This window comes from Mixophyes fleayi, chromosome 4 (assembly GCF_038048845.1).
Source record: "Mixophyes fleayi isolate aMixFle1 chromosome 4, aMixFle1.hap1, whole genome shotgun sequence".
NCBI classification, from domain to species: domain Eukaryota; kingdom Metazoa; phylum Chordata; class Amphibia; order Anura; family Limnodynastidae; genus Mixophyes; species Mixophyes fleayi.
Genome location: NC_134405.1, coordinates 128339244 through 128350118, shown reverse-complemented (window position 1 = coordinate 128350118; position 10875 = coordinate 128339244).

Below are 10875 nucleotides of genomic sequence, written 5' to 3'. Positions count from 1 at the left end.
CCCTCTTGCCCACGTGACATGGATGTGAAGATTGTGTGTCTCAGAACAAAGCTTTGTCTGGATGAATGAGAACATGTACACATGAATAGTGTCAGATATCCTGCTGATCCCTTTTTCAGTGTGGAAATGGTCAAGTGTACATTACTCACCATGCTACTAGCATTACAAGCTTACTCAATAGTGTAAAAAAAGAACAAACCCCCACAACATAAAACAATTTTAGCTATTAAATCACAATACACAGCTTGTCTAGACAGTAAATATGCCATTCCACCCCCCTCTATTCCTCTTACCTTACATTCAGCAGCAAACAGATATAAAGAATGTACTTTTCAAATAAAACAAAAAAGGCAAAAGGGATGCATTTTAATAATGTAAATCTGTATATGTCTATATGATTCTATAATGGTATAAATAATATATGAATCTGTATGTTTATAAGATTCCATAATGGTGGATACAAATTTGGTGTATATATATTTACCCAACTCTGGGCCTCACAGCGCTGTGGTCATGGGTATGTTTCCAAACAGGGCCCTATCTGTGGGAAGTTTGCATGTTATCCCCATTTTTTTGCGTGGGTTTCCTCAGGGTGCTTGTTTGCTCCTACACTCCAAAAATATTGGCAGAGAATTTCGCTCTGTTAATCAACTCCAATGGAGCAGGGACGTATATGAATGATTTCATATTCTCTGTGCAGCATTGAATAATGTGATCAACTCTAAATAAATCAAAAACTGTGGAATCTGAAAGTTTTGTCTAGAACAAAATGTAATTATTGTTTAAAAAAATGTGACCAATCATAATCAACCCCCTCCTCATGGGGAATAGATGTATTTAAACTCTGTACAGTCATGGGCAAAAGTTTTGAGAATGACAAGTATTGGTTTTCACAAAAATTGCTGCTTCAGTGGTTGTAGACCTTTTTGTCAGGTGTTGCTATGGTATACTGAAGTAAAAGTACAAGCATTTCATAAGTGTCAAAGACTTTTGTCAATTACATTAAGTTTATGCAAAAAGTCAATATTTGCAGTGTTCACCCTTCTTTTTGAAGACCTTTGACAGCATGCCAGGGCAAATTGCAATCAACTTCTGGGCCATATACTGACTGTTGGCCACCCATTCTTGCCTAATCAATGCTTGGAGTTTGTCAGAATTTGTGGGGTTTTGTTTGTCCACCCGCCTCTTGAGGATTGACCACAAGTTCTCAATGGGATTAAGGTCTTGGGAGTTTCCTGACCATAGACCCAAAATTTCGATGTTTTGATCCCCGAGCCACTTGGTTATCACTTTGCCTTTTCCAGCATGATAGAGCACCTTGCCATAAGGCAATTGTTCGTCAAAAAACTGTTCTTGGATGGTTGGGAGCAATTGGTCTCGGAGGATGTTTTATTACCATTCTTTATTCACGGCTTTGTTCTTAAGCAAAATTGTGAGTAAGTCCACTTCCTTGGCTGAGAAACAACCCCACACATGAATGGTCCCAGGATGCTTTACTATTGGCATGACACAGGACTGATGGTAGCGCTCACCTTTCCTTCTCCAGACAAGCGTTTTTCCGGATGCCCAAAACAATCTGGAAGGGGATTCATCTCAGAAAATGACATTACCCCAGTCCTCAGCAGTCCAATCCATGTACCTTTTGCAGAATATCAGTCTGTCCCTGATGTTTTTCCTGGGGAGAAGTGGCTTCTTTGCTGGCCTTCTTGACACCAGGCCATCCTCCAAGTCTTTGCCTCATTGTGCGTGCAGATGCACTCACACCTGCCTGCTGCCATTCCCGAGCAAGCTCTGCACTGTTGGGAGTGGGATCACTCACAATTTTGCCTAAGAACACAGCCATGAATAAATAATGGTACCAAAACACCATCCAAGAGCAACTTCTCCCAACCATCCAAGAACAGTTTGGTGACAAACAATGCCTTGTCCAGCATGAAGGAGCACGATGCCATAAGGCAAAAGTGATAAGTGACTCAGGATCAAAACATCGAAATTTTGAGTCTATGGTCAGGAAACTCCCCAGACCTTAATCCCATTGAGAACTTGTGGTCAATCCTCAAGAGGTGGGTGGACAAACAAAAACTCACAAATTCTGACAAACTCCAAGCATTGATTAGGCAAGAATGGGCAGTCATCAGTATGGGTCACAGAAGTTGATTGGCAGCATGCCAGGGTGAATTGCAGAGGTCTTCAAAAAGGGTCAACACTGCAAATATTGACTTTGCATAAACTTAATGTAATTGTTAATAAAAGCATTTGACACTTATGAAATGCTTGTAACTGTACTTCAGTATACCATCGTAACATCTGAAAAAAAGGTCTAAACACTTAAGCAACAAACTAAAAATCAGTATTTGTGTCATTCTCAAAACTTTTGGCCATGACTGTATATCTTTAATACACAAGAATCCATTCCCTTCTTATTGCCCAAGATATTTTTTTTTTAAAGATTTTATTTTTTGCAAGGGTCAACCAAAAGTAACATTCTGTACAGCACTGTGTTATAAACATCTGAAGAATACATATGCAATAAAACATACAGCGTCTTATAAGAAGAGAGCATTAGTAAGGATGTTGACCCAATTTTTCAAGGGAAGCAATAATTTTAGAAAGAGAAGACTGAGGAGAGTAAGGAGGGGGGGGGCGGCGTGGCGGGCCGCCTAAGTATAAGAGAGAGGAAGGAGTGTAGTAGAATATGGAAAAAGAAAATGAAGAGATGGGAGGGATGGAATAGGGAAGGGAAAAAAGGATCCTGATGGAGTGATGCTGTAGAATCAAATGACAAAAGGGGTTTGGATTTGGAAGTATGAGGTCCACGGTGCCCAAACCTTAATGAATGATTTACAGGTATTACGGATTATGCATGTCATGTATTCCATTTGATAAACATACCAAATCTTGCCGATAATCGTCTGTAGAGTTGGAGCATTGGGCTGCTTCCAGTCCGTAGCAATCTGGCATAGGGCAGCAGAGACTACATGGCGAAACATTTTCATTTGATGTTTGGTGGCCGATGGGATCCCGAGAGGGAGAAGGACAAACCTGGGAGAAAACGGGATGTCAAGCTGCAGTAGCTGTGAGGCGAAGTCCCGAAGTTCCGTCCAAAATGGGGCAAGTTTAGGACACTGCCACCAGATATGGAGGAAGGACCCTTCTGCGCCACAACCTCTCCAACATGTGCTAGATGAATCTGGGAAGATTTTTTGTAGTTTGGTTGGAACCAGATACCAACGATAAAGTAGTTTATAAGCATTTTCTTTCAGTTTAACACAAATTGAACTGGAGGCTGTGTTAGTTCTAATTTCCTCCCAGTCTTCATTGTCTAGTGTTCCCCCCAGGTCTCTCTCCCAAGCCCTCTCATGAGAATCTCGGTCGTCCGAATCAGGGACTTTGAGTTCCCAGTATAGTAAGGAAATGAGACCTTTGGTAGAAGATCGCCGGAGCGAAAGCGCTTCGAAAAAGGTCAACGGTCTACGACCTAGAGTTAATTTATTGGTAGAGTGAAAATTTCTTAATTGCAGGTATTGGAAAAAATATGTGTTTGGGGTATTAAGTTTTGTTTTTAATTCATCAAATGAGGGAAATGAGATGTCTTTGGTGATATCATTGAGATAGCGTATGTCTTTTCGTTTCCAGTGTTCAAAAGATGAAGTTATACACCCTGGTGGAAATTTGGGGTTATCAAAGATTGGAATGATCGGGCTGGGAGTAGGAGCAAGGTTAAATTTCATGTTTGCTCGATCCCAAAGAGATAACGAGTGGGCTACAATTGGGTGATGAGAAATGGATTGTGGACGACTGGTGTGAGGGAGCCACAGGAGAGAGGATGCAGAAGAGATACCCAAGCTTTCTGCTTCGATCGAGACCCAGACCCTGGAGGAATTAGGAGAGTTCCATAACACGCATTGGGCAAGTTGCGCTGCTAAATAATACTGCCTAAAATTGGGTACCCCTAAGCCACCACCCCGCGCCGACCTCTGCAGGACTAGAAGGCGGACTCTTGGGCGTTTTTTGCCCCATATAAATTGCGATGTGTAGTGTTGTAGAAATTTGAAAACATATGGGGGAATGTGTATTGGTAAGGCTTGATATAGATATAGTAATCTAGGCAAGATGTTCATTTTGATTGAATTGATGCGTCCTATCCATGAGATAAAGTGTTGGTTCCAAGCTTCAAGATCAGATTTAATCTGGGAGAATAATTTTGGGTAATTAGCTTGAAAAAGTTGGTTATATTGCTTAGTGACGTGAATGCCTAAATATTTAATCTTTTTTTTATGCCATTTGAAGGGGAATTGCTGAGAGAGGGAAGATCTAGTTTTATCTGTCAGAAAGAAATCAAGAATTTATGTTTTTTGGGGATTTATTTTGTATCCTGAGATGGTGCTGTAAGTGTTGATATCTGCAAGGAGGGGGGGAAGAGAGACTGCTGGGTCCGAGAGAGTCAGGAGAACATCGTCAGCATACAATGATATTTTGTGTTCAGATTTCCCTGCTTTAATTCCATGAATAGCCTTATTAGATAGAATCTTTGCAGCTAATGGTTCAATTAGAAGGGCAAAGATTAAAGGTGAGAGGGGGCAGCCTTGCCTTGTCCCGTTGGAAATTGAAAAGGGGAAGGATGAGACCCCATTGGCCACCACCGTTGCCCTGGGTGATTGGTATAGAGCTAGTAGACCGTCTAGAAATTTACCAGAAAAGCCCATTGACCTCAAGATCCTAGACATGAAGGGCCAAGAAATTCGGTCAAATGCTTTTTCAGCGTCAAGCGCCATAATCAGTGATGGGTGTTTAGTGGCATTAATAGAGTGTACAAGGTCAATAGCGCGTCTAGTGTTATCTATGGCTTGGCGGCCTGGTATAAACCCAACCTGATCTGGGTGGATCAGGGAAGGAAGGAGGACATTCAACTGATTAGCTAAAATTTTTGCGTATATCTTAAGATCTACATTCAGTAGCGATATTGGTCTATAGCTGGAGCACAAGGTCTTTGTCTGGTTTTGGTATAACAACGATGGTGGCCAAGTCTGTCATGTGAGGGGCAAGAACTTTAGCGAATTTTTTGTAATATTGTGGGGTAAGTCCGTCAGGGCCCGGGGTAGAAGATGATTTCATCATCTTAATCGCTGAGACCATCTCTGTCTGAGTGTTATCAGCGTTTAAGAAGGCGAGGTCACTGTCTGAGAGATGCGGCAATGAAAGAGATGATATAAAGGATGTGATCTTCTCGTCAAGAGAGTCGGCAGAGGATGTGGCACCGTGGAGATTGTACAGTGCTTTATAATAATCGTGAAAATTCTTGGGCGATTTGCACAGGGTCATACACCGGCCGAGAGTTAGATGTTTTTTTAAGTTTTGTGATCAGTCCTTTTAGCTTTTCTCTGTCGAAGTTTATTAGCTAGTATAGAGTCTGCTTTGTCAGTTTTATCATTGTATTGCTGGTTTAATTTTTTAAGTGTATTTGCAGCTCTGCGGGAGAGGATTGTATTCAGTTGGCCTCTGACTGCAGAAATTTGTGTTAGAAGAGTAGTAGATGGGTGTAGTTTATGTTGGGAGAGCAGTAAGGCAAATTTTTTTTAAGGCATATTATTTCTTGAGAGGCCAATTTTTTAGCTGCGGAAGTCTTGCTTATCATTTTGCCTCAGATGGTAGCCTTATGAGCTTCCCAAATAATTCCTGGGGCGATCTCTTCTGAAGTATTCATTTCAAAGTATTCTTTAATTGCTTCATTAATCTCTTGATGGACAGAGTGGGACAACAACAGTGAGTCATCCAGGCGCCATCAACGAGGTTTTGGAGCTAATTTTATCAAGTCAAGAGTGATATCTACTTCTGCGTGATCTGTCCAGCTAAGATGGGTAATTCCTGCATCTAATATCGCACGAGTGAGTGAATGGGAAACAAAAATCATGTCTATGCGAGAATAGCTGACATGAGGGGCTGAATAATGTGTGAAGTCTTTTGCATCCGCATTTTTAAGTCGCCAAGTGTCATGTAGAGCCAAATTGTGTAGACATGCCAGTAGAGATTGAGAGTCTCTTAAGGAAGTGGCTGAAGGTTTTTGGTTGGAGGTGCTAGAGGATCTGTCTAGTGTTGGGTGTAAAATTGTATTAAAGTCCCAGCAAGAATTATATGACCCTGTGCAATGCGCCCAACACGATTAAACACTTCAGAAAAAAAGGAACTCTGGCCCTGATTAGGTGCGTATAGAGAAATTAGTGTAATCTGCTCAGATCGGAGTGTGCCAATCAGAATCAAGTACCGACCGTCTGGGTCTGAATATGATTTAGTTAGGAGAAAGGGAACTCTATTGTGTATTAAAATTGCCACCCCACGCTTCTTGCAGTCCGCAGAGGCAAAAAACGTTTGGGTATAAAGCTTACTTTGTAGACGAGTGTGTTGTCCCGTGAGGTGGGTCTCTTGAAGGAAGACTATATCAGCTTTCTCTCTCCTGCAGGCTCCCATGACCACCGCACGTTTAGTAGGTGAGTTTAGACCGTTGACATTAATCGAGAGTATCTTAAGCGCCATGGGTGCAGGAGGAAGCGTAATTCCTACATAATTTTAGTAAAAAAATTACATGAGTGAATAAAAAAGAAAAAAGATCTTCGGTCCATCTGGAAGCTTGGGGGAAGGATGGGGGAAAGGGAGGGGTGCCACAGGTAAGAGAAAGGTAGAAAGAAGAAGGAGAAAGAGGCCTAATTAGTCCAATACCCTCAGAGAGGAGAGCCCTGGGTAGGGTCATCAATAAAATTATCAAACAATGAAGAGAAAACATTGTAATACAAGTAAGGGTGCGTGTGGGGGGTGGTTAGTTTTAGTGAGATACTGATAGGCCGCAAAAGGGGCCAGGTATAATTATCTAGTATGATAGATTGGAGTATTCTGAGCAAAGTTGGAGTGGATAAGTGACCAGAGGAAGGGATGTTGGGGGAAAAGGGGGGAGGGGCGAAAATAGCAGAAAGAAGGGAGGGGTGGTAGAAGTTGGGGGTGGGAGGAGGACAAAGGGGGAAAGTGTGGAGAAGGAGGAGAGAAGTAAGGGAAGAACGGTTGTGAAGGAAAGGGATGGGAAAAAGGGAGAATCCGGAAGGTAGAGCTGGAAAAGGGGGGGGGGAGTGAGAGGAGAAATTAGACTAAACAATATGAACATTCATGTAATGTTGAATTTGTAACAACAACATCAAGAATAACAGGTGACATCTGACCAAGTCCCTAATAAGACTGTCAGACATCCGAGGACTTGTTTACATTTTAACTCCCGTAAGGGGATATAATATAAAAGCAGAGAAATACTAGGAGTACATGACAAAAGGCAATTTGGTTATTAAGTGTCTACAGTGAGCAGAAGGCAAACAAGAGTTAGGTGTTAGACTTAAGTCCAAGAAAAAGTTTGAAAAATGTAATGAGCTTTTTGTGAGTTACCACTCAGTCTGGATCAATGGAAGGTCTTGTTGATCGACGATTCACCGTGGTCCAGTCAGGAGGCGGTGCTAAATCTCTTGCAGGTATTGAGGAGTTATTGCGTGCTGTGGATGAGGTAGAATCTGGAAGAATTTCAAGCTGGGAAAGGATGTCTTGTCCTTGGTCAAGCGATTTGGCATATAGGACAGAGTTCCCAGCAAATACTTGTAATTTGAATGGAAATCCCCATCGATACCGGAAGTTGTGTTGACGTAGTATTCTTGTAACCGGTTGAAGATCTCTACGTTTCTGAATAGTAGAGGGGGCCAAATCTTGGAATATCTGAAGCTGCATTTCTTGAAAGTCAATCGAATCTGTGAGTCTGGTTGCATTAAGTAATTTTTCGTTCGTTTGATAATAATGAAGGCGGACTATGATGTCTCGCGGTCTTTGATCAGCTGCTGGCCTGGCTCTAAGAGCTCGGTGTGCCCGATCCATCAGAATTTTGCTATCTGTTAGGTCTGGAAGTAGGTGTTTGAAAAGGCTGGAGAGGAAGTCAGGCAGAGAAGAGCTTGTTACAGATTCTGGTACCTGGCGAATCCTCAAATTGTTTCGCCGTGATCTGTTCTCTTGGTCTTCTTGTTTCTCTTTCACCGAGTCCACCTCAGTACGAAGCAAGGCTAATTCACGCTCGAAAGACGTCTGAGCACGACACATGTCATCAGTTTATGATTCAAGAGTATCAGTTCTATTGCCGAGGGCTGCTATTTCTAATTTGAATTCAACAATAGCTTTCCTGTTGGAAAGTAAGTTTTATATCATTCGCTAAGTTAGTAATAGCTGCTTGAACTGTGGGATCTATGTCCGAATCTAGCGGAGAGCTGGGACTTGAGGTGCGAGATTGATCTGCTGGAGGCGAAGAAGCCGTCACTTTCTTAGAGGCAGCAGTAAAGATGGGAGCTGTCCCTCCTGTGGCATGTCTTTTGTTTTTAGTAGACATCTTCAGTGGGTCTTTTTCGTGTTTTTCAGTTATTTTTTATTTCTTTTATAAAGAATTATTTTTTTGTTGTTTTTGGTTTGTTTTTTGTTTTTGTTTTTTAAAATTATTATTTCTCCTGAAATTCCTCTACCAGAGCAATAGAATAGGTGAGAGGGGAGAGCGGGAGGGTGTAGAAGGGGGACTGGTCACATAGATAGCGAATGAGAGAATACACTTATCGGGTCATCATGGCCTCCTAGGTGGCTGAATCCGCTTGGGGTTTACATTTGTTTTGAAGTTATGGGAGTGTGGTTCAACACATCAGTGTGCCACAGAGAACAAGTAGTTAATCAGCAGCAAGGGGTTATCAGAATATTAGAAATAGGTAAGTTCAATAAATGGCCACAAGGTGGCAGCAAAGTTCCTTACAGAGAATGAAGCAATCTGATCTGTGCAATCTGCTAAGTCTGGAGCCGGCAACTGTCACAAAGAACTCAACAATGAAGGACACTCACCATCAGTCGCTGGACCTATGAATCAGAGGAAGTCCCGGACAGTGTATGTTGCTCTGAGATGTCAGAGGATCCTGTTACCGGACAGAGGCTGCAGGCAGACGGAGACACACTCCGACGCTGGAGCTGGATTCAGCAGCGGTCAGCGCATCCAGAGCTGAGATCCAGGGCAGAGAAGAAGCTCCAACATCACTTGCAGCCGGAGTCTCTCACCGCGGGCGGGATCAGGTATGTTGATTGTGGAGAATGATGTCTCTGGGAGCGCTGTAGGTACACTAGGATATTTTGGAAAAACCTCTTGGTCTCGCGGCCAGTTAGCGCAAATAGCGGTTCCAGGGTATAGATCTGTGCCACCAAGCTGTCGCAGCGGATCAGATGCACCTGTCAGTTGTGCAGACGGTGTCCCCGCTATCAGGGTTCTTCTTCTCTTTAATTTTATTTTATTTAATGTCGGGACTGCCGACGACGGGGGCACTGTTTCAGCTCCCGTAGGAGAGAGAGGGATCACCGAGGATATAGAGAGAGGTTTTGTCCCGGGTGGATGTGGGCTCTGGAAACCCGATGCCCGGGTCCCGCAGCAACGGGATTTCTCCCCGAAATTTGGCAGGAAAACAGGCCCAAAATCAAAAGTGGAATCTGCTTGTTTCAGATGGGGCAAAACAGAGCTGACCGTGGGTACGGGTGGTCTCGGTCACTTCCCCGAGCTGTCAGTGGTCACGAGCAGGCTGTAAGCGGTTTAAATCAGCGATTTAGGGGTATTTGAGCACGGAGCTCAAATGAAACACGTCTCACTACAATGGCGTCCAAGCCACGCCCCCTGCCCAAGATATTTTTATTTTATTTATTTTTTTAAAAAAATGGGTCATCTTTAAGGCATGTGACGGTCTTCTGAGAACATTGTCAAAGACCTAATGAAGTTAATCTGCAAATTAAAATGTAAATAAAATATATATAACATTTAATCTGATATTAGAACATTCTAGTTTATAAGATAAGGGTCCTGTTGGCAGACATGTTTATAGCAATAGGAAAATTGTTTCACAATTATATTGGCGGTTTCTAAATGGGTTAGGGTGCCACCTTGTGGTGGTAACCTGAAAACTCTTGCTTAGAAGAGAATCATTTTGGATAGACAGATTAGACACACAGGGCCTGATTCATGAGTTTTTTTGTTTTTTTTAAACACACTTAAAATCGGGCATATGCACGTTCGTATTCAACTAGGAGCAGATCTGAAGATATGTCTGTTGAATATGGGTTTGGTCGCGTTCTGCTCTAACAAACCACATTGCAAGATACGTCCAATACAAGGGTGGAATATAAAGTCACAAATGAACACTGGACAAAAAATAAATAATTAATTGTCATCGGTTTCTATAATCATTAATGACAAAACATTTAAGACAAAAGTTTTTCTTCATCCCCTCATAAAACAAATTAGGAGGTTATGAACGTATACTATACACAACACATTTTTACAGTTGCCCCTTATTGCACACACACATTTCAACGTGCATATGTGATGTAATCACTAGCAATTGGCACTTACACTAGATCTGTAGTTGGTGCAGGTGATGAGACAGAAAAACACATCTTAGAGATGACCAAAGCTTGACGCAAATGCTATTGCGTGCACTTGGGTTTGGTATGCCTTTACTGTACAATGGCTGTGTATACACCTAGTTCCCTTCTTAATCTTGTACTCTTTACCAGGGATTCCAGAGCAGCCCTGACATGGTAAATTACTGTGATACTTCATTATGTATCACTTTTCCAGTAAAACATAAGGACTTACTGCTGCTGAATAATTAAGACTGTTAAATGATTGTCTTAATGTAAAATGCTTTCTGAAGTCACATTCTTCTGTGAACACTTTAAAAACAATTGCAGCCATTGCGTATTGTTAGTTATACCTTTGGCGTGGCTTTATTATGACAGGCATAAGGCTAGGACCTAATTTTGTAAACATATGCACCAATATTG